The sequence below is a fragment of the Antechinus flavipes genome, chromosome 4 (genome assembly GCF_016432865.1).
Source record: "Antechinus flavipes isolate AdamAnt ecotype Samford, QLD, Australia chromosome 4, AdamAnt_v2, whole genome shotgun sequence".
Lineage (NCBI taxonomy): Eukaryota > Metazoa > Chordata > Mammalia > Dasyuromorphia > Dasyuridae > Antechinus > Antechinus flavipes.
The window spans coordinates 260,841,352-260,861,352 of NC_067401.1; positions in this window are offsets into that span (position 1 = coordinate 260,841,352).

The window sequence follows — 20,001 nt, forward strand, 5'->3', positions numbered from 1 at the left end:
ACAATTAGAAAACTGCAAATTAAAACAACTTTGAGGTACTACCCTGTCTGGGACTACCACAAAAAAAAAATCAGAGACTCTGAGTAAGAAAAAGCAAAAAGGGGTTTATTACAATCTCTTGAGGAAGGGCATCTTCCATCTGACAAATTATTTGTCAGTAAAAAGGAGTTCCAAGTGAAAACTGCAAAACACAAGGTTAAATACTCTGAACACAGAAGCCCCCAGCCCCACCTGGCCCATTGTTTGGAAGAGTCTGGGCTTACATTCTAATCAGAAATCTAACCCAGAAATAAAAGAATACAAGTCAATAATAAGCTCTTAATTTAAATTTCCCTAGAGAACTGAAATATAAGCAGATATCCTGGTTAAGAGAATTTAAAGCCATCATCACTTTTAAAAGAAGTACTTAAATGCTAATTAAGAGGTGGTAGGAAACAGGAGGGGACAGACACCTGAAACTTTTAGCTATAGCTATTATTGTTATTACAAAGAGTTTCTTCACTCAGTTAATTTCACAGGTACCCCAAATTTGGACAAATTGACAAGGGAAAATGACAAATGCTGGAGGTTTATGGGAAATAGAAGTTTTAGTACACTATTGGTGAAGGTATGATTTGGTCTAGCCATTCTAGAAAGCAATTTTGAAATATACCCCCCAAATTACTAAATTGTATATGCCTATATGACCCAGGAAACTAGGTCTATACCTCCAAAGAGGTCAAAGAAAAAAGGAAATGGAATCATATGTAAAAAAAATATTTATAGCAGCTCTTTTTGGGGTGACAAAGAATTGGGAAATTAGGTAGTACCCATCAAGAGAGGAATTGTCAAAGTATCTTATATGAATATGATTGAATACTTTTGTGCTACAAGAAATGACAAAGATATGAATGGTTTCAGAGAAACTTAGGAAGACTTCTTTGAACTGATGCAAAACAAAGTAAGTAGAACCCAAAGAACAATTTATGTAATAATAAAAATATTCTAAAGACAACTTTGAAAAACTTAGTAACTTTGATCAATGCAGTGACCAACCATGATTCCTGAGGACTCATGATGAAACATGCTACCTAACTCCCAATTGAGAGGTGGTGGTCTCAAAGTATGAATTGAGATATATATTTTTTTAAATATAGACAATGAAGGAATTTATTTTACTCATTTGTCTATATTTGTAAAAAGGATTTTGTTTTTCTTATTTTCTTAATGGAGGTCTAAAGGTTGGATATAGAGGGAAATGAAAGAGAAAGTAGATTTTCATTGTTTGAAAAATAAAATTTAATTTTAAAAAATTCAGGGTTGAGTTTTTAAATCATTTTTATTTTGAACTTAGATGCCAAATAAGATAAGCATTTCCCACTCCTCCCTGTAAAAAAGCATAATAAAACAAAAAGATTATATATGTGATTTTAATATAATACCATATAAAGCTTACTTCTTTAAAGGTTGAATATTTTACAAGATTACAAATGAATACTCTATTGGTATTAGTGTGGAGTTGTATCATTCTGAGAGGATGAACATTTTGCCAAAATGTCTCATAGAAATATTATAAAAGGAGATAGGCAAACCAGGAACAAAAATTAAATGGAGGCCCAAGATTCATTCATTCACTCAATAAGTATCACTTAACCATCTACTAGGAAAACAAAGACAAAAATAAAATAGTTTCTGTCCTTAAGAAGCTTATGGTCTATCAGAAGAAGCAACATAAAACCCAGATAATTGAATATAAAGTGATTTCCTTGTAGGGAGAATTGTAGAAACTGGATGAAGAAAGGTACTTAAGCTGAGCCTTAAAGCTAGAAATTCTACAAGGCAGAGATCAAAGCATAATGGGGATCTGGTACATGTGTAGAATGCCTGGGATGTCATCTCAACTTTGTTAGATCAAGCAGTTGGCTTTCAGAAGAAGAAATCTGCCTCAGAGAGACTGTGGGACATACATATGATGGGGTTCTAGTGGCACTCAGAGAGTTGTGAAATCCCCTTTTGGTTGAAGATGGAGGTTCTTCGTTTTAGGTGGCAAAAATGGAAGTTTATTATTGGATAAGAAGTCAGCTTTGCTAAGAGACTGACTTCATAGTGGCAAAGTCCTATTAGGGAAATGGAGGTTGGCACTGAGAAGAGAATGCCTTCTCAGACAACAGGGTCCTTGAAACTATACCAAGGGACAAGCCATAGTCCTGCTTTGTACATTCTGCAAAGAAGTGAGTTTAAAATTGCCCTTTAATAGGGAATCTTGAGGTTCTGGTTTCAGGCTGAAAAGAAAGCCAAAGTCCCCAGGCCTAGGTCTCCAATTGAATGGGAAATCACTTTTGAAGGCTTCTGGAATTTGGAATTTCCTGAAAAGGATATCAATGAGATGATTTCCTTAGAAAAGGCCAGCCAGGAGGATATGTTCTGTCTCATAGACTCTCTGGAATCAGGGGAGATATGCTTCCCAGGAGGGCCTGAGACTGGAATCTCCCTTCTTTACAGATCAAAGGGTATACAATTTTAGAGTGTTAATTTTACAAATTAAAGGGAACACAATTTCACACTCCCATCACATAGACATTCTTCCCTACCTGGAATATGCAATCATGATGTGAAATGGGGACTCTTTAGTTTAGAGGCATATTAACATTAACATTATTAATGCTTGTTAACATTAACCACCTACACTTCACTGGTTCATTCTTCAGCTCAAGAAATCTGGTTAGACACTATAAAATAAGGAAATAGGTCACAAAGCCTTTTCTCCTTAAAGGTGACATGGCCCTAAGAAACAGTCTAATTCTTTGGCCCTTTCATTTGATCTTTGGTGAGAGGAAAGAAGTTTCAATACCTAGTGAATTTGAATGGTTGTTATAAGATAGCCTGATGTCCCAGCATTTCAGAACCTGAATTTGATACCATATTGGAACTGAGCCAAAGTTTGAGTACTCTCCTAGAGACTAAGGTAGTAGAAGAGAAGATTATGCCCCCAAAGGTGTTGGGTGAAGAAATGGTTTTGTTTGTTCTTGCTATGTCTTCAAGGTAAATATCCCTTTGTAAAAACTAATTGATATTGAGTGGTTAAATGGAATTGGAATGCTAGTAGGGAAGTCCTAGGAAATGTTTAACATTATTATTATTATTATTATTTTGTGAAACAAGTTAAGTGACTTGTTCAGGGTCACATAGCTAGGAAGTATTAAGTGTCTGATGTCAAATTTGAACTCAGGTCCTCCTGACTTCAGGGCTGGTGCTCTATCCACTGCACCACCTAACTGTCACTTAACACTGTTTCTAAAATGGAATGTGACTCACTTTTAAATTTAGTCTCCACCATTAGCATTTTCTCCATCACTTTCTTACAATTGACAAGACATCAAGCACTTGATTTGAAATGATGTGAAAATGCCCACATTGAAATTTAATAATCAAGTTTACAGTCTAGCTACAATACATCCTTGGGTGCTAGTATGGTGTAACAGTAGAAGAAACTCCAAATTTCCCCCTCTAGGCAATGGTGATAGAAGAGAGAGGAGGTAGAAGTCTTTGCTAGCATACTGACTACAAAGTTATGGAGTTGCATATACTAAGGCAAGAAGATATGAGAGGTAGAATATTGTATTTGAGGAATAGCAAGTAAGAAAATTTGGATAGAAAATAAAGTACAAGAACATCAGCTATGTGTAATAAACTTGGAAAGCTAATCTGAAACCAGATTGGGAAGGACTTTGAATACTAAACAGATTGTATTGTATCTTAAAAGTATAGGAAGCTTCTTAAGGGAAGGAATGACAATCAGAATTGTACCTTAGGGGTCTACATGGATCCTAGATTAGAAAGGGGATGCACTAGAAAAAGAATTGGAGACATTGGATAGAAGTCAACAACCCAACAGCCCAACAGCTTGGACAACCAGTAAGAGGTGATAAGGGTCTAAGTGAGATGGTATTCATGTGAGTGGAGAATAAGGGATAGATTTAAGAAATGTAGAAACAACTTGTACAAAGGCTTTGTAGCTGATAGACATGAAGGAGAAAAAATAGAGAATGTACAAGATTTATGAACTTAGGTGAATGGAAGTATAGTAGTACCATTTAAAGAAATGGACAAATAAGGAAGAAAGGAGGATTTTAGAAGAAAGATAATTTGGTTTTTGACAAGTTGAATTGGAGATGATTATGTAACATCCAGTTGGAAATGCCCACTATGCAGTTGGTGATGTGGGAATAGAATTCAAGAAAGAAACCATCACTATATGTATAGAACTATGAGTTATCTGATTAGTGATGGATTGTGAAGTACATTAGACCTAATGAGATAATCAAAACAGACAGTGTAGAGAAAGAAGAGGTCCAAGATGAGGTCTCCTGTAGCACACTTACACATGAAGGCAAGATATGGATCATGACTCATCAAAGGATTCCTAGGAAGAGGGGCTAGATAAGAAGGAGGAGAATCAGAAGTGAGCAGTGTCAGAAAAATTCAGGAAGAAGAGAATATCTAGGAAGGAAGAATTAATCTATTATGTTGATTGTTGCAGGAAAATTAAAAAAAAAGATTGAGAAAAGTGAATTGGATTTGGCAACTAATATATCTTAGGGAGAGCAGTTTCAGTTGAATAATGATGTCAGAAGCCAAGTGACAACAGGTTGAGTAGATAAAGGCCAGGAAGTTAGAGTTTTTTTGGATTTTTTAAAAATGTGATTTGTTGTTCCCTCTTTCCTTCTCCCACTTCCCTCCCCCCATCCCCATCACCCCTGGAGTTTGGCTGTAAGAGAAAGGAGATATAAGCGTGAAAAGATAATAGGATGAAGAGGTTTTTTTGGTTTGTTTATTTAAAATGAGACTCTGGTCTTTAAGGAAACTGGATAGGAAAGAAATTGAAAATAAGTAAGACACTTTATTTTTGAAGAGGTGGATGTAAAATATTGCATATACTGTCAGACTCCATTGATTGGTTAGTTGTGCTGAATTGCTCTTTTTTCCTCTTTATCTTTAACTAGTAAAAGGAATGGACTCACTAGATAAGGGATGGGGAGGAATATATTCAGAAATGAAAATAATATTTAAAATAAAATGTATTAGGATAGTTTAGTTCTCAGACCTGTGGAGGAGGAAGGAATTTGTGACCAAAGAAGAACTAGAGATCATTATTGATCACAAAATAGAAAATTTTGATTATATCAAGTTAAAAGGTTTTTGCACAAACAAAACTAATGCAGACAAGATTAGAAGGGAAGCAATAAACTGGGAAAATATTTTTACAGTCAAAGGTTCTGATAAAAGCCTCATTTCCAAAATGGGGAATTGATTCTAATTTATAAGAAATCAAGCCGTTCTCCAATTGATAAATGGTCAAAGGATATGAACAGACAATTTTTGGATGAAGAAATGGAAACTGTTTCTAGCCATATGAAAAGATGTTCCAAATCATTATTGATGAGAGAAATGCAAATTAAGACAACTCTGAGATACTGCTATCTACCTCTCACATAGACTAGGATGACAAGAAAAGATAATGATGAATGCTGGGAGGGATGTGGGAAAACTGGGACACTGATGCATTATTAGTGGAATTGTGAATATATCCAGCCATTCTGGAGAGCAATTTGGAACTATGCTCAAAAAGCTATCAAACTGTGCATATCCTTTGACCCAGCAGTGTTACTACTGGGCTTATATCCCAAAGAGATTTTTAAGAAGGGAAAGGGACCTGTATGTGCAAGAATATTTGTGGCAGCCCTCTTTGTAGTGGCCAGAAACTGGAAACTGAGAGGATGCCCATCAATTGGAGAATGTTTGAATAAATTGTGGTATATAAATGTTATGGAATATTATTGTTCTATAAGAAATGACCAGCAGAATGAATACAGAGAGGCTTAGAGAGACTTACATGAACTGATGCTAAGTGACATGAGCAGGACCAGGACATCATTATACATTTCAACAACAGTAATCAGTTCTGATGGATGTGGCTCTCTTCAACAGTGAGATAAACCAAATCAATTCCAGTTGTTCAATAATGAAGAGAACCAGCTATATCCATTGAAAGAATTATGGGAAATGAGTGTGGACCACAACATAGCATTTCCACTTCTTCTGTTTTTGTCCACTTGCATTTTTGTTTTCCTTCTTAAGTTATTTTTACCTTATTTCTAAATCTGATTTTTCTTGTGCAGCAAGATGTATAAATATGTATACATATATTGTATTTAACTTATACTCTAACATAGTTAATATGTATTAGTCTACCTGCCATCTAGGGGAGAGGATGGGGGGAAGGAGGGTAAAAGTTGGAACAGAAGATTTTGCAAGGGTCATTGCTGAAAAATTACCCATGCATATGTCTTGTAAATAAAAAGCTATAATAAAAAAATAAAATAAAATGTACCAAAAATTTCAAGTAGTTAGAAACAAAAGGAATAAATAAGAAAAAAAGAGGAGCAAACTGTATGAGAAGACAGAATAGGATGGTTTTAGGGCACAATTAAAGAAGTCATCTGAACTTTGCTATTGTTATTGAATCCAACTTTTCATGACCTCATTCGGGGTTTTCTGGCAAAGATAATGTAATGGTTTGCCATTTCTTTCTCTAGATCGTTTTATAGATGAGGAAATTGAGACAAATGGATTTAAATGACTGCCCAGGGTCATACAGCTAAGTGTCTGGGGCCACATTTGAACTCAGGTCTTCATGACTCTAATCCTAGGGCTCTATATACTCTTTCACTTAGCTGCCCCATCTGAATTTTATATTCATTGGCAAATCTCCATGGAGAACAGCTAAACTACCCTAGTAAGTGGTTTCCAAAAATAATTTGGTCTGACAATATTGTAATAGATCTAGTAAATTTTCCAAAGATATTACTCACCTATTCATTCTTTTTTTTCTTTTTCAATGTTTTTTTTCCTTTTTCTATATTTGTAGGCCATAAAAAGTCAACATTGTGAGAAATGCTTAAAAATTGGATTTCCATAGTGTTGCAAGCTTCAAGGTAGTGCAGGATAGTGGTACCAAGAGATTTTCAGAATGTGAGAGGAATCTTAAGGAAGATTAAGATTTCACAGAACAATTAAGTGGTCCATAGAAGCTTTGAGCAAACAAGGAATTGGGGAGCTAGGAAGGCACAGGTGTATTCAGCTAATCAGAAAGAGTTTTGTGGTTGAGAAAACCACAAACTTAAAATAATAGCTGATCCAGCCCAAAATGGTTGGGATCAATGACTTGACTTGACTAGATTGCTGTGGAGCCTGTTTAGTAGGACAATTGAATATTAAACAACACACCAGTAGGAAGAATTTTTCACCATTTTTTAACATGGGATGTATGATGAGAGAGGAAGAACATGTTTATACATATTTAAGGGGAAACATGTAGTGGGCATATAAGAAGGAATGTAATCTGGAAGAATCGGCCTAATCCATTCTCTGAAGGGAGGGGCTGCGCCAAACTAGCAAGTATAAAGTTTTTCCCACTTCTGTGCTTTGGTTTCCTTCTTCCAAAAAAGAAGGGAGTCTGCATCTAGCTAGAAACATTAAGACAATTCCTTAAGATTCTTCTTTAATAAATCTCCTTTGATATATGATTTTCAGTGTCAAAGATATATTTCTAACAACATTATGTAGCATACAGGACCGTGGTCTTACAGTCAAAAAGATCTGGGTTGGAGTTCTGTCTCTAACAAAACAAAGTCTCTGATACTGAACAACTTGCTTTTTGTTCTTTCTCATGTTGACTATTTGCTAATGATAACAGTAGAAATGCTTCAGTAAGCATCTTTTCTTATAATGAAAAATTATTCAATAAATTTTCACAACCTTTCTTTTGCTATGGGATACACTCTTACAATAAAATTACTAATACAATCTGCTATTGACTCAGTAACCCATCAGTGTTAGATGCCAGATTAACATGAAGTCTGGTCTCCTTTTTGCTTGGAATAATTAGAAAAACTGAGAGAGGGAAATTCTGTATTATTACCTTTGATTCTATTAAACAGTAATAGATAAAACTGGAAAGGACAAATTGAGGACAGCTGCTAGAGGGCCTTGAATGCTAAAGCTGTTGTTTGGACTTTATTCAATAGACCTATTGAATGGGGATTTGGTAGTGTTGGTTTTTTTTAATACAAGGTAGGAATGCCAAACAAGAAGGGCTTTAGGAAGATTTGTCTAATAGAAACATTATAATTGGAGGAAGAAAGATAGAAGAGTTAGGATGCAATTAAAATGATCCAGGTGTGGGGTAACAAGGTGTGAGTTAGGGTAGCAATATTGGGAATATTGGACAGATGCAAAAGATATTACAAAAGAAAATTGATGAACTTTACTCACTAATTGCATGTGGGAAACAAGACAGTGGTCTGAGTGAAAAATGATTTTGAAATTTCCAGTCTGGATGACTGAGGAAATTGTGGTGTCATAAAGAAAAAGAAAAATGGGAGCAAGAATGTTTGCAGGGGAAGAAGGAGAGCAGAATGTTAAGTTTAGGTTTAGATGTTGGGTTTAAGTATCAGGAGATTCACGTGGAATGTCTGGTAAGTTATTTAATATGCAGTGCTGGTACTGCAGAGAGGAATGGTCACAACAGGAGATAAAAATATTGAAAGTCATTGGCCTAAGTAGTGACTTATGGGAACAGATGAGATCATCAAATAAACAGATGCAGAGACAGAAAAGACCAGTCATGATAAAAATAACTATATTTAGAGTGTAGTTGGAGAAAGAAGAAACAATTAGACACAGAAGAAAATCTCAGAGAGATAGGAGAAACAGGGTAGCACAGTGTCATGGAAGCCAAGAGAGATCTAATAATAGCAGGTAGCATTTATATAGCAGTTAAAGTTTATATAATGCTTTATGTTATCTCTTTTGGTACTTACAACACCCCTGAAGTAGGTGCTATTATTACCCACATTTTATAGATGAAAAAAAAAACCTGAGGTGGGGAGAGATTAAATGACTTCCTTTGAGTCACACAATTAGAAAGCATGTGAGGTAGAATTTGAACTCATATCTTAACGCCAACACTAGCATAATATTTACTATTTATCTAGCTGCCTAAGAATATATAAGGCATTAGGAATGACTATTGTATTTAACTGTTGATTTACACAAGAAAAAGTTTTAGTTACATGATAGAATAGGAAGTCAGAGTGTTATTAGTTATAGATTAAGAAGATTTTAAGCAAGAAGAGCAGAATGCATAGATAATTTTTTCTAAAAGATTTACTCTGAAAGAAGAGATACAACAGTAGCTTTAAAGGGTGGTAGGATCAAGGAATTTTTAAAACAAAAGGAAAGGAGCCAATGGAAAGTTGGTGCTTCAGTATTTGGAACACTGGGCTGGCACTCACGAAGAGTATACTTCCCTCCTCAGATTACTTGATAAAATGGGTCTATTAGAGAAGAAAATATCTTTGCCACCCCCCAAAAATATCCAAATGGGACCATGAAGGTTTAGACATAACTAAAGGACAAAAAATATAGAAATAAAATATGCAAGAGAGGTAAGGAAAATATCAAATTCATGAGACAGCTTTAAAAAGGGGAGACTAGAGAAGGAGGGTGTTAAAGTGAAGAGGAGGATATGGTAGTTATAAAGTTTTGAGACAAAAATGATGTAAATGGAAGAAATTCATGCTGGATACTAAAATAAGAGGTCATAAGATTACAATTTGGACCTGAAAGAGACCTCCAAGTTCACCAATTTGAAACCTCTCATTTTAGAAATCTAAATTTAATAATCTAGCATTTTTCCCATTATATCATGCTATAATTTGCTAAAAGTCAGGGAGACAAAGAAAGATTTGGATGTTTAAAGAGTCTCTAGAAAGTTTGAAACATATCCCAGAAACAAGTAAATAAAAGATAAACAAAGAATTGTTTAACTGCAATTGAGGGTCCAGGATAATAAATAACATGAACTTTTAGGGGCATCATGATCATATAAAGCAAAAAGTAGCCCAAAAAGCCAAAATGGAGAAGATGGATGGAGGAGTCATGACTCAGAGTTGGTTATTGACTTGATAATCCTCTGGGAGTCTGCTAAACTCTACTCCTTTGATTAACCAAACTAACTTGACACTTATGGATTCTTATCTCAACTTCTGTTATTGACAAAGTAAATTTTCACAATCCTTTTAGAAGCAACAATGCCTTTGCAAAGTTAAATAGAGATTAGTTTAGACCAATATGAATAGTTTCAAGGGTGACACAGCTTGAAGTAAAGAAAGATAAATAAATGGTTTTGTTCTGTTATACTGGTTTAAAGAAAAGAAAGAAAAGGAAAACACTAGGGAAGAAGTTAATAAAAAAAATGAAGGAACTTGCTATTTCTTATAATTGGAACACATGAGAAGAAGAACATGCAAAGGAGAAAGGAAGGGAATAAGCATTTATAGAGGGTCTACTTTTACAAATAGCATTTCATTTGATTTCACAACAACCCTATGAGGTAGATACTATTATGATCCTCATTTTGCAGTAGAAGAAACTAAGGCAAACCGGTTAAATGGTTTGCCCAGAGTCACAAAGATAATATATGTGAACTCAGGTCTTTCTGATTATACCACCTGTCCCTTTGTAAATATAGAAGATGATCATTAGCATGGATATGAAAGATCCACTGTCTCTCTCTTTCTCCTTTTTTAAATTATAGGTTTTTTTAATTTTCAAAATATATGCAAAGATAGTTTTCAGTATTTACCCCTGCAAAATCCTGTGTTCCAAACTTTTCTCCCTCTCTTCCCCGTACCCCTGTCCTTTCAATAGCAAGTAATCCAATATAGGTTAAACATATGCATTTCTTTTAAACATATTTCCACATTTATCATGCTCCACAAGAAAAATCCCACTGTCTTTTTAAGACCATTTTCAGGAGTAGTTGATTAAAGGAGGAGAAAAAAGTGGTTTTGTATATTTCCCCTCATCAGGATTACCCCTACTCTATGAGTTTGCATGTGATGATCATCTATCTATCATCTATCATCTATCTAAAATTCAAATGTGAGAACCTTGGAGTGAGTAAGCCAAACCCAAAGAGAAGTGGGGTGTCTCACACACATATAGGCATTTGGTAGAATCCACATTAAATGAGATTATATCCATTTGTTTTGTCAACTGGACTGGAACCAACCTCTAATTTGTGGGTGGCTGGAGTGGCAATAATGCAAGCTAGAGATAAGAGAGTCAAGACACAAACATAAGGTTAATTAATTTCAAAGTGAGAAAGATGATATTTTGCAAACAGAAGCCCCCATTCCTAAAAAGAAGGGCTTAAGGCTGTAAAGACTGGAGCCACTTATATAGAGGAACAGGTTTGGCTTATAACAATCATTCTTAGATTTTGAGATAGTTTTTGTTATTAGCATTACTTGGGACAAGACAGGTGTTTTTTGGTTCCAGGGGACCAGTCATTGTCTCAAGTTCTGGGGAGTCATGGCCACCTTGTGGGGCATAGAAACACAGTCCTGTGACAAGAACAGGGGTGCAGTACCTGTCAATAACAAGGAACAGGAATTGTGAACATGTAATGGACAACTCTGAAAAGTAAGGGAAGCTAAATCCCTCAGTGAACACTTGGTGCTGGTCCAAGCAACACACTTTGCCAGAGGGTAATATCATCCAGAGCACAAAAAATGATTGTTATGCCAAACTTAAGACACAGCCACTGGGCCTTAGCTTTGAGAAATAAGGTATACTCAAAATAGTTTGACAGTTTCAATACAGATGGCTGAGCACACACACAAAACCCAAAATTTGGTGTAGAAATACATTAAATTCAGTATGGAAACAGGAAGGGACAGGGATGATAGAAGAAAGGACAGATTCTGGGAGAGAATAGTTATAGATCAAATAAATTACAAATTTGGTAGATGGAAAAAAAAGTCAGGGATAAAAAAAAGGGGGAAAGAAATGTAAAAACCAATGATTAGGATCTGGAATAGACAGACAGAGAAATGAGATCAGACCATTTCAATTATGGATTACTAGCACTGATCATACCTCTTTTCTTTCATCACTTTTTTTTAAATTTATAGCTTTTTATTTACAAGATATATGCATGGGTAATTTTTCAGCATTGGCAGTTGCAAATCCTTTTGTTCCAATTTTTCTCCTCCCTCTCTCTACCCCCTCCCCCAGATGGCAGGTTGACCAATACATGTTAAATTTCATCACTTTTTTTATAAAAAAGGAGGAGAAAATAAAATAAAGAAAAAATATAGGAGCAGATGATGAATGGGGAAACACCATTAACAATTATAACCATAAATATGAATGGGATCAACTCACTCATAAAAGAAAAGAGCATACAGAATAGATTAGAAAGCAGAATACAAGAATATGCTACTTACAAGGAGCATACTCTAAACCATAATCCATAAAGATAAATGATAGGAGGATAAGCATACTTATGCACTATCTGAAGGATTGTGAATTATTCTAACCATTTAGAAAGCAATTTGGAATTTTGTCCACAATTCATTAAACTACTCCTATCCTTTGTTCCAGAGATATTACTACTAGGCATATACTTCAAAGAGATTGAAGATAAAAGGAAAGAACCCATTTATGCAAAAGAAATTAAAATAACAATACCAATTCTACTTTAAAATCATGGCCTGATAAGGCAGATTTAAAAATCCAAGTTAGTAATTCTGTCTTTATAAATATAGTTATTAAGCATATGATGATGCCTTGTTTAGAAAAAACTATCTAACAATGGATTGGAGTATTGGAATACCAGTCCTGTTTAGTCCCTAGCACTCTCCTGGACTCTTATGCTGTGAACAAAGTCACACAAGGAAATTCAAAGGACAAAGCCAACCAGAGATAGTTATGCAAAATAAGATTAGGTCAGTTATAATATATACTGGAATAAAAGAACAGGCTTAGAAATAAGTGCCAGTTATATCTCACTGAAATAAGAAGAGCTTAAGGACCCTTAATTTCTCTATATCTGTTTTCCCCCACCCCCCACCAATCTTCAGCTACTTGAGCAATTACCACAATATTTTTTAACTTACTAGTAGTGGTTTTCCTCCCAATTGCATGTAAAGACAATTTTCTACATTCATTTTTTGAAAGATTTTGAGTTCCAAATTTTCCTCCCTCCCTCCTTCCCTAAGATGGCAAGCAATTTGATATAGAGTATACAGTGCAATAAATATAAAGCATATTTCTACATTAGTCATGTTGAAAGACTCAATATTCAAAAAAAAGTTTTATACTTTACCATGATGTCTTTAGCTTTCAACTCTTTTCATCACCACCAAAGGCATGAGTTTAGAAAAAGGAACTGTCTGCCACCATTGCTGCTTCCTCAAGGAAAATCTGAGCCCTTAAGGAATCATATGGATGGTGGAAACCCAATTCAGATAACCAGACTTGTGAATCATCTCATTTTATTTCTACTCATTCTGAGATTTTTAATGATAACTACTGTTCCTACTGTTGCTATTCCTACTGTTGCTAGTATTTATATAGCACTTTGAGTCTTACAAAGAGTTTTACATGTTGTCCCATGTGATTCTTACAACATTCTGTTAGGTTTTATTATTTTTCTAATTTCTTTCCCAAGTGGGGAAAATGAGGCTGAGTTGTTTCTTTCCCAGGGTCATCCAGTTAAAAGTGCCTGAGGAAATATTTGAAATTAAGTCTTCCTGATCTTAAATCAAACAATTTCTCCATTATATTATCTCCATTATATTTTTAGGTTTTCTTTTTTAATTAATTTTTTTCAATTATTAACATTCTCCTCTCCTTCATTTATCCCCCATCATGCTTTATTGAAAAAAAAAAAAAGACAGAAAAACAAAGTGTAGTAATGAATATAAAAATTCAAACAAAACATTCCCACATTGGGCATGTCTAGATACATATACATACACATATGTATATGTGTATATATATATATATATATGTATGTGTATATATAAATACATATATTTAATATATCAAAGCTTGTGAGTAGCATATTTTATCATCACTCCTCTGTAATAGTGATTGCTTATTGTATTGATAAGTTTGTAAATCTTTTGATTGTTTTCACAACAGAGTTGTTATTATATAAATTCTTCTCCTGATTCTGCTTACTTCATTCTGCATCAGTTATACAAGTCTTCCCAGTTTTCTCTGAAATTTTCCCCTTTATAATTCCTTACAGGACAATAGCATTCCATAATATATGTTTGCCATGACTTGTTCAACAATTCCCTTGTTAATGGTACCCCTCAGTTTCCAACTCATTGACAGCATAGAAAGAACTGCTATAAATATTTTTGTACAAATGCCTTCTTCTTCTCTTTTGGGACACAGATTTAATCGAGGTTTTACTGAGTTAAAGGGCATGTATAGTTTAATAACTAAATTGCTTTCCAGAATGGCTAGACAAATTAATAGTTCCAACAACAGTATATTGGTGTACCTGTTTTTCTACAACCCTTCCAGCATCTGTCATTTTCTTTTTTTGTCAACTTTGCTATTTTGATGGTTGTACCTCAGAATTGCTTTAATTTGAATTATTCTCATTATTAGGTATTTGAGGTTTTTTTAAATGTAGCTTTTGATAATTTGAACTTCTTTCTCTGAAAACTTTCTATTCCTTTGGCCATTTATCAATTGGGGAATAGTTTTTATTCTTATAAATTTCACTCAGTTCTCTTTATATCTTAGAAAAGACAAATTTGCTGCAAAGATTATTTTCCTCATTTATCTACTTATCTTCTAATTTTAACAAAGCTTATTTTTGTTTGTGCAATAACTTTTCAATTTTAGGTAAATAAAAGTGTCCATTTTACTTCTATGATCCTGTCTAACCTCTTAGGTTTTCAATTGGCATGCATATGATCTGTTCCTTTCTTCTCTGGGTATGGCAATTTGTTGATCACAAATTACTTATTTAGAGGGCTGTTGTCCCTACATGTAGAAAATCAGGTAAACAGAAGAATCTGATTAATCTTCTTCAATTACTTTCTTTTTTAAAAAAAATTAATTTTTTTGGCACACATTGCTTTATGAATCATGTTGGAAAGAAAAAGCAGAGCAAAAAGGAAAAACTATAAGAGAGATAAAAAACAGAAAACAGAAGTGAACATAGAACTTATTGATTTACATTCAGTCTCCTTAGTTCTTTTTCTGGATGCAGATGGCATTTTCTGTCCAAAAGTTTATTGGGACTGCTTTGGATCACTGAACCACTATGAAATTAAACTAAAGTCTAAACCAAGTCTTTCATAGGTGTTCATTGTACATTCTTGCTATTATTGGATAATATTCCTGATTCTGCTTGTTTCACTTAGCATCAGTTCATATAAATCTTCCCAGGTCTTTCTAAAATCAGCTTGTTTTCATTTTCTATAGAACAATAATATTCTATTACTTTCATATACCACAACCTGTTCAGCCCTTCCTCAATTGATGGGCAACTAGTCCTCTTCCAATTCTTTACTACCACAAAAAGAGCTGCTACAAACATTTTTTTGCACAAGTAGGTCCTTTTTCCTCTTTTATGATTTCCTTGGGATACAGACTAATGGCACTGCTAAGTCAAAGGGTATACACAGTTTTATAGCCCATTGGGCATAGTTCCAGATTGCTCTCCAGAATGTTTATATCATTTCACAACTTCACCAACAATGTATTAGTGTTTTCTCACATCTCTTCCAACATTTATCATTATATTTTCCTGTCATCTTAGCCAATCTTTTTCCTGCAACTCAACAACTATTCTAAAAGGTAGAACTGTGTTGAAATCTTTTAAAACAGTTACATGAAGTAGTAGGCTAATCTTTCAGATGAATAAATTTAATCCTGTCACATACATAATATAATAAATGTTATATATTATACATACAATATATAATTATAGCAATCTCTTTTTTTTAAAGCCTTTTATTTTCAAAACATGCATGGATAATTTTTCAACATTGACCCTTGCATAGTCTTGTGTTTCAGATTTTCCCTTCTCCCCCCCCCCTTCCCCTAGATGGCAAGCAATCCAATATGTGTTATGTATGTTAAAATATATGTTAAATCCAATATGTGTAAACATATTTTTACAATTCTCTTGCTGCACAAGAAAAATCAGATCAAAAAGGAAAGTAAATGAGTAAGAAAACAAAATGCAAGTGAACAACAACAAAAAGAGTGAGAATGTTATGTTGTGATCTACATTCAATTCCCACAATCTTCCTCTGGGTGTAGATGCCTCTCTTTGTCACAAGGTCAATGTAATTGACATCAGTCATCTCATTGTTGGAAAGAGTCATATTCGTCAGCATTGATCATCGTTTAATATTGATGTTGCCATGTAAAATGATCACCTAGTTCTGTTTAGCAATCTCTTAAAGACAGTTAAGAATATTTTTCTTTTTCTAAAAAGACTTCATGAGAGTTTTTGTTCATGTAACCTTAGATTTTAAAATTTAATTCAGAATATAAGTTGTGAAAGATCATAGAATATTAGAGCCTTTAAAAATCATCTAGTTAACCTTCTTATTTGACAAGTAAAATAACTGAGGTAATTCAAGTGATTTGGCAGGTTATCACAACTACTAAGGAGCAAAGCCAAGATTCCATTGCAAGTGTACTTAGTCTTTTGACTTCAAGAATTTCCATTACCTCACCTCCAACTAACAGGTTCCAAAGGTGACTTTCAGGTCAGTTTTTTGAAACTCAGAAAACATTTTTTTTCCAGATAAATTTATTTTCGGAACTAGTGTTTAAGTTCCCAAACAAAACCACAAAAGCTTATGACCATCTTTTCTCCCTCCCATCAAACCCCATCAGAATATAAACTCATTGAATGTTGGGATTCTTTTTTGGCTTCTGTTTGTTTCACTAATGCCTAGCACAGTATTTGGCACATAGTATGTGCTTCATAAATGTTTGCTGTTGAGTTACATATCCCTAATCTAAACTGTAGTCCTAGTATCACTAGCCTGAATGCTGGGTCCTAAGAGCAGGAGCCAGGGAATTCAAGTTTGAGGGACAAGGTCTCTTTGTATTTCTTGAACCTAGGAAAAACCATAGACAAAATTTTGAAATTGACAAATTGTCTTTGGTATCCTTTCACATCTTTATTACCCTTCTCTATCTCCTACATAGACCCCATAGTAATCATTATTCTCATGGTATGGGGGTCTCTCTCTGCAATATCATTCTGAAGGCTATCCTCTTGGACCTCCAGATAACTGAGTAAAGCAATCTTCCTTTTCTCTCCTCATCTATACCTTTAACAAAACTCCCAGGTCTTTCCTAATATACCTCAGCTTGCCAGGGCTACTTGTGGTCACTGTGTAACTTTGTTTCATTTGGTTATACTTATATATTGTTTTTCCCTGTTTTTAATGAGTGAGTAGGTAATAACAATGCACTTTCAGAAAGGACTATTGAAAAAATTTACTTATTTATTATTTTAAATTTTTATCAATTCTGAGTTCAGTTCAAGTATAGAAAACTTCACATTAAAAGGTCAACAGAAAAGGTGTTTTCATCACACACAGAATTGAGTAACCTTACACATACACACACACCCTCTCAAGTCTCACATTCTCACCTACACACCTCATCCCACATTCTTCTCATAAACCTTTCTAATTTCTATTGTATTGCTTCTTAGAAAAACATACAGATACATACAGAAACACCACAAAAACTAGGAAATCCCATTATGTTCATATTTGGCTATTTTTTGTTATTAATTTACCTCAAGAAGAATAGATCTCAGAAGATGTTGAAACATTTTTTAAACTGCACAAAAAATAATAGAAGGAAGTTTGGAAGGAAGCAGAGATCAGCAGAACATTTTTGGAAGAAACATATAGAATTTATTATATTATTTCTTAAAAAGTAAGCAATATGAAATAGACACAGTTTCATATTCAGTTCTACTTTTGTGTTCTTCTACATATATAGAAATGTTCCCTTTTTGGTATTTAAGCTTAGAATTTAAAAAAAAATTAAGGAGGATTCTGTCAGAAGTATTTGGGGTAATAGTTTTCCACATCTACCATGGAAAAGTATTGGATCTGAACGCAGGAAGACCTCTATTTAAATATAACTTTGGATATTTACTAACTGAGCAAGTCATAACCTTGTTTGTCTCAGCTCCTTCAGTTGTGAAATAAGCTGGAGAAAAAAATGGGAAGCTGCTCCAGTATGTGGAGTAGAAAATCCTAAATGGTGTCATGAGGAATTGGACCTGATTGAAATGACTCAACAACAAGCCTCTCTAGTAGGAATTTGTAATGGGCTGAGGCTTGAGTTGATGCACTGAGGTCCCAAGCACATGAGGCTAAATAGTAATTGGACCATACTCTATTAATAGATAAGCTTGGAGAGAGAATGGCCCCCACCCACTCTTTGTGCAAGTCCTGATGTGTTGTATAGGAAATGACGATTTTGGTGGGTGGAGGCAGGGGAGTGGAAAAGGAACCTCAGTGCATCAACTCAAGCCTCAGCCCATTACAGGAATTCTAGTTAAAACTAATGGGAGTCTTAATTAAGACTAACAATATCCTATTAATGATTAGTGGGAAACTCATATAAGCAGTCTCCCATTAAATTTACTCTCAAGGTCAAATTTCCTGAACTGTTTCTATTTTCACAGATCCTTCCCTTTGCCTTCTCTGCTTTGAATCTAAAGATTCTCCAAAAGCTATATTTTGTTCTTAATGGTTTCCATGACAGGATCAAGGATCTAATAGAGAACAGGTATGAGGGGAAGCAATGATCTTAATAATACAGTTTGGATTATAGGCAAATCAGATATTTCTCATCAGTCATCATCAGTTTCTCATCATCTCATCAATCAATTTTAAACTTTTAAAGCTTTGGCTGTTTAGCTGAGTCTGATTCATTGTGACCCTGTATAACCTACTATCTATGAGGTTTTCTCAGTAAGAATACTGGAAAGATTTGCTATTTCCTTCTCCAGTTGATCAAGGAAAACAGAAGTTAAGTTACTTGCCCATAGTCACACAGCTAATAAGTATCTGAGGCCATATATGAATTCAGGTCTTTTTAACTGTAGGCAAGAAACTTTATCCACTGAACTGTCTAGCTGCCCAAAATTATTCCCTACAAATTCAAATCAATTCAATTAACATTTATAAAACACCTGTTATGTTTAGGGTTTGTGGTCAGGCTGGATGAACTCCATTTGTTTACTTCCTAATACTAACTTGGAACTTCAAATTGAATCGTCAGCTTTAAAATCTTGGATTGTCTTCCACATATAATTAAAAACACACCAAAACCAGAATTTTACACTATGTGAGTTATTTATTACACATATTAAAAATACATATGGATGAAAGGCTGAATTATATCCATGAACAAATGTTTGACCTTAAAATTTATCAGCACTTGGTACTTCAATAGAAAATCCAATGAGTGTTCACAATTAATTGGCTATCTTTCCTATTTTAAATCCTCTGCTATAAAAACAGGTAAAAATGCATATTTGGGGAACAGATTCACTATATACTGCTTTGTCGAACTTCTTTAGTGGATTAAAGGAAATCAAATGTAAATTTTGTTGACTTCTCTTCCTCAAGCCTTTCTGGAAGAAAAACTTTTCTAGTAAGAAGCAACTACTCTATAAATATAAAAATACTTGTAGGTCTTCACAGTCATCCCGGGAAAGGAGAATTTATGTATTTAAAATTATTTATTTAACAAGTTGGCCCATGAATCCTTTTATATAAGAACAATGGTAAGTTTTAAGTTTTTTGGTCCTTACCTTAATGGTTTTTAAGAAAGACTTTTTGGGAAATCCATATACATATTACCATATGTTTATTAAGTACTGGATTTTTTTTTTATGGAAAAATTATTTATTGAAAATACAGTATTTCATGTCACATTTTCCAGTAAGAATATTTAGACCTAATATTTGAAGTATTGTAACTTAAATCAATATTATTAAAAAAAAAAAAGAACCACAGGACAGAGGTTCTTAACTGGAGTCTGTGAACTTTTTACAAATATTCCTATAACTTTATTACAGTATAACTG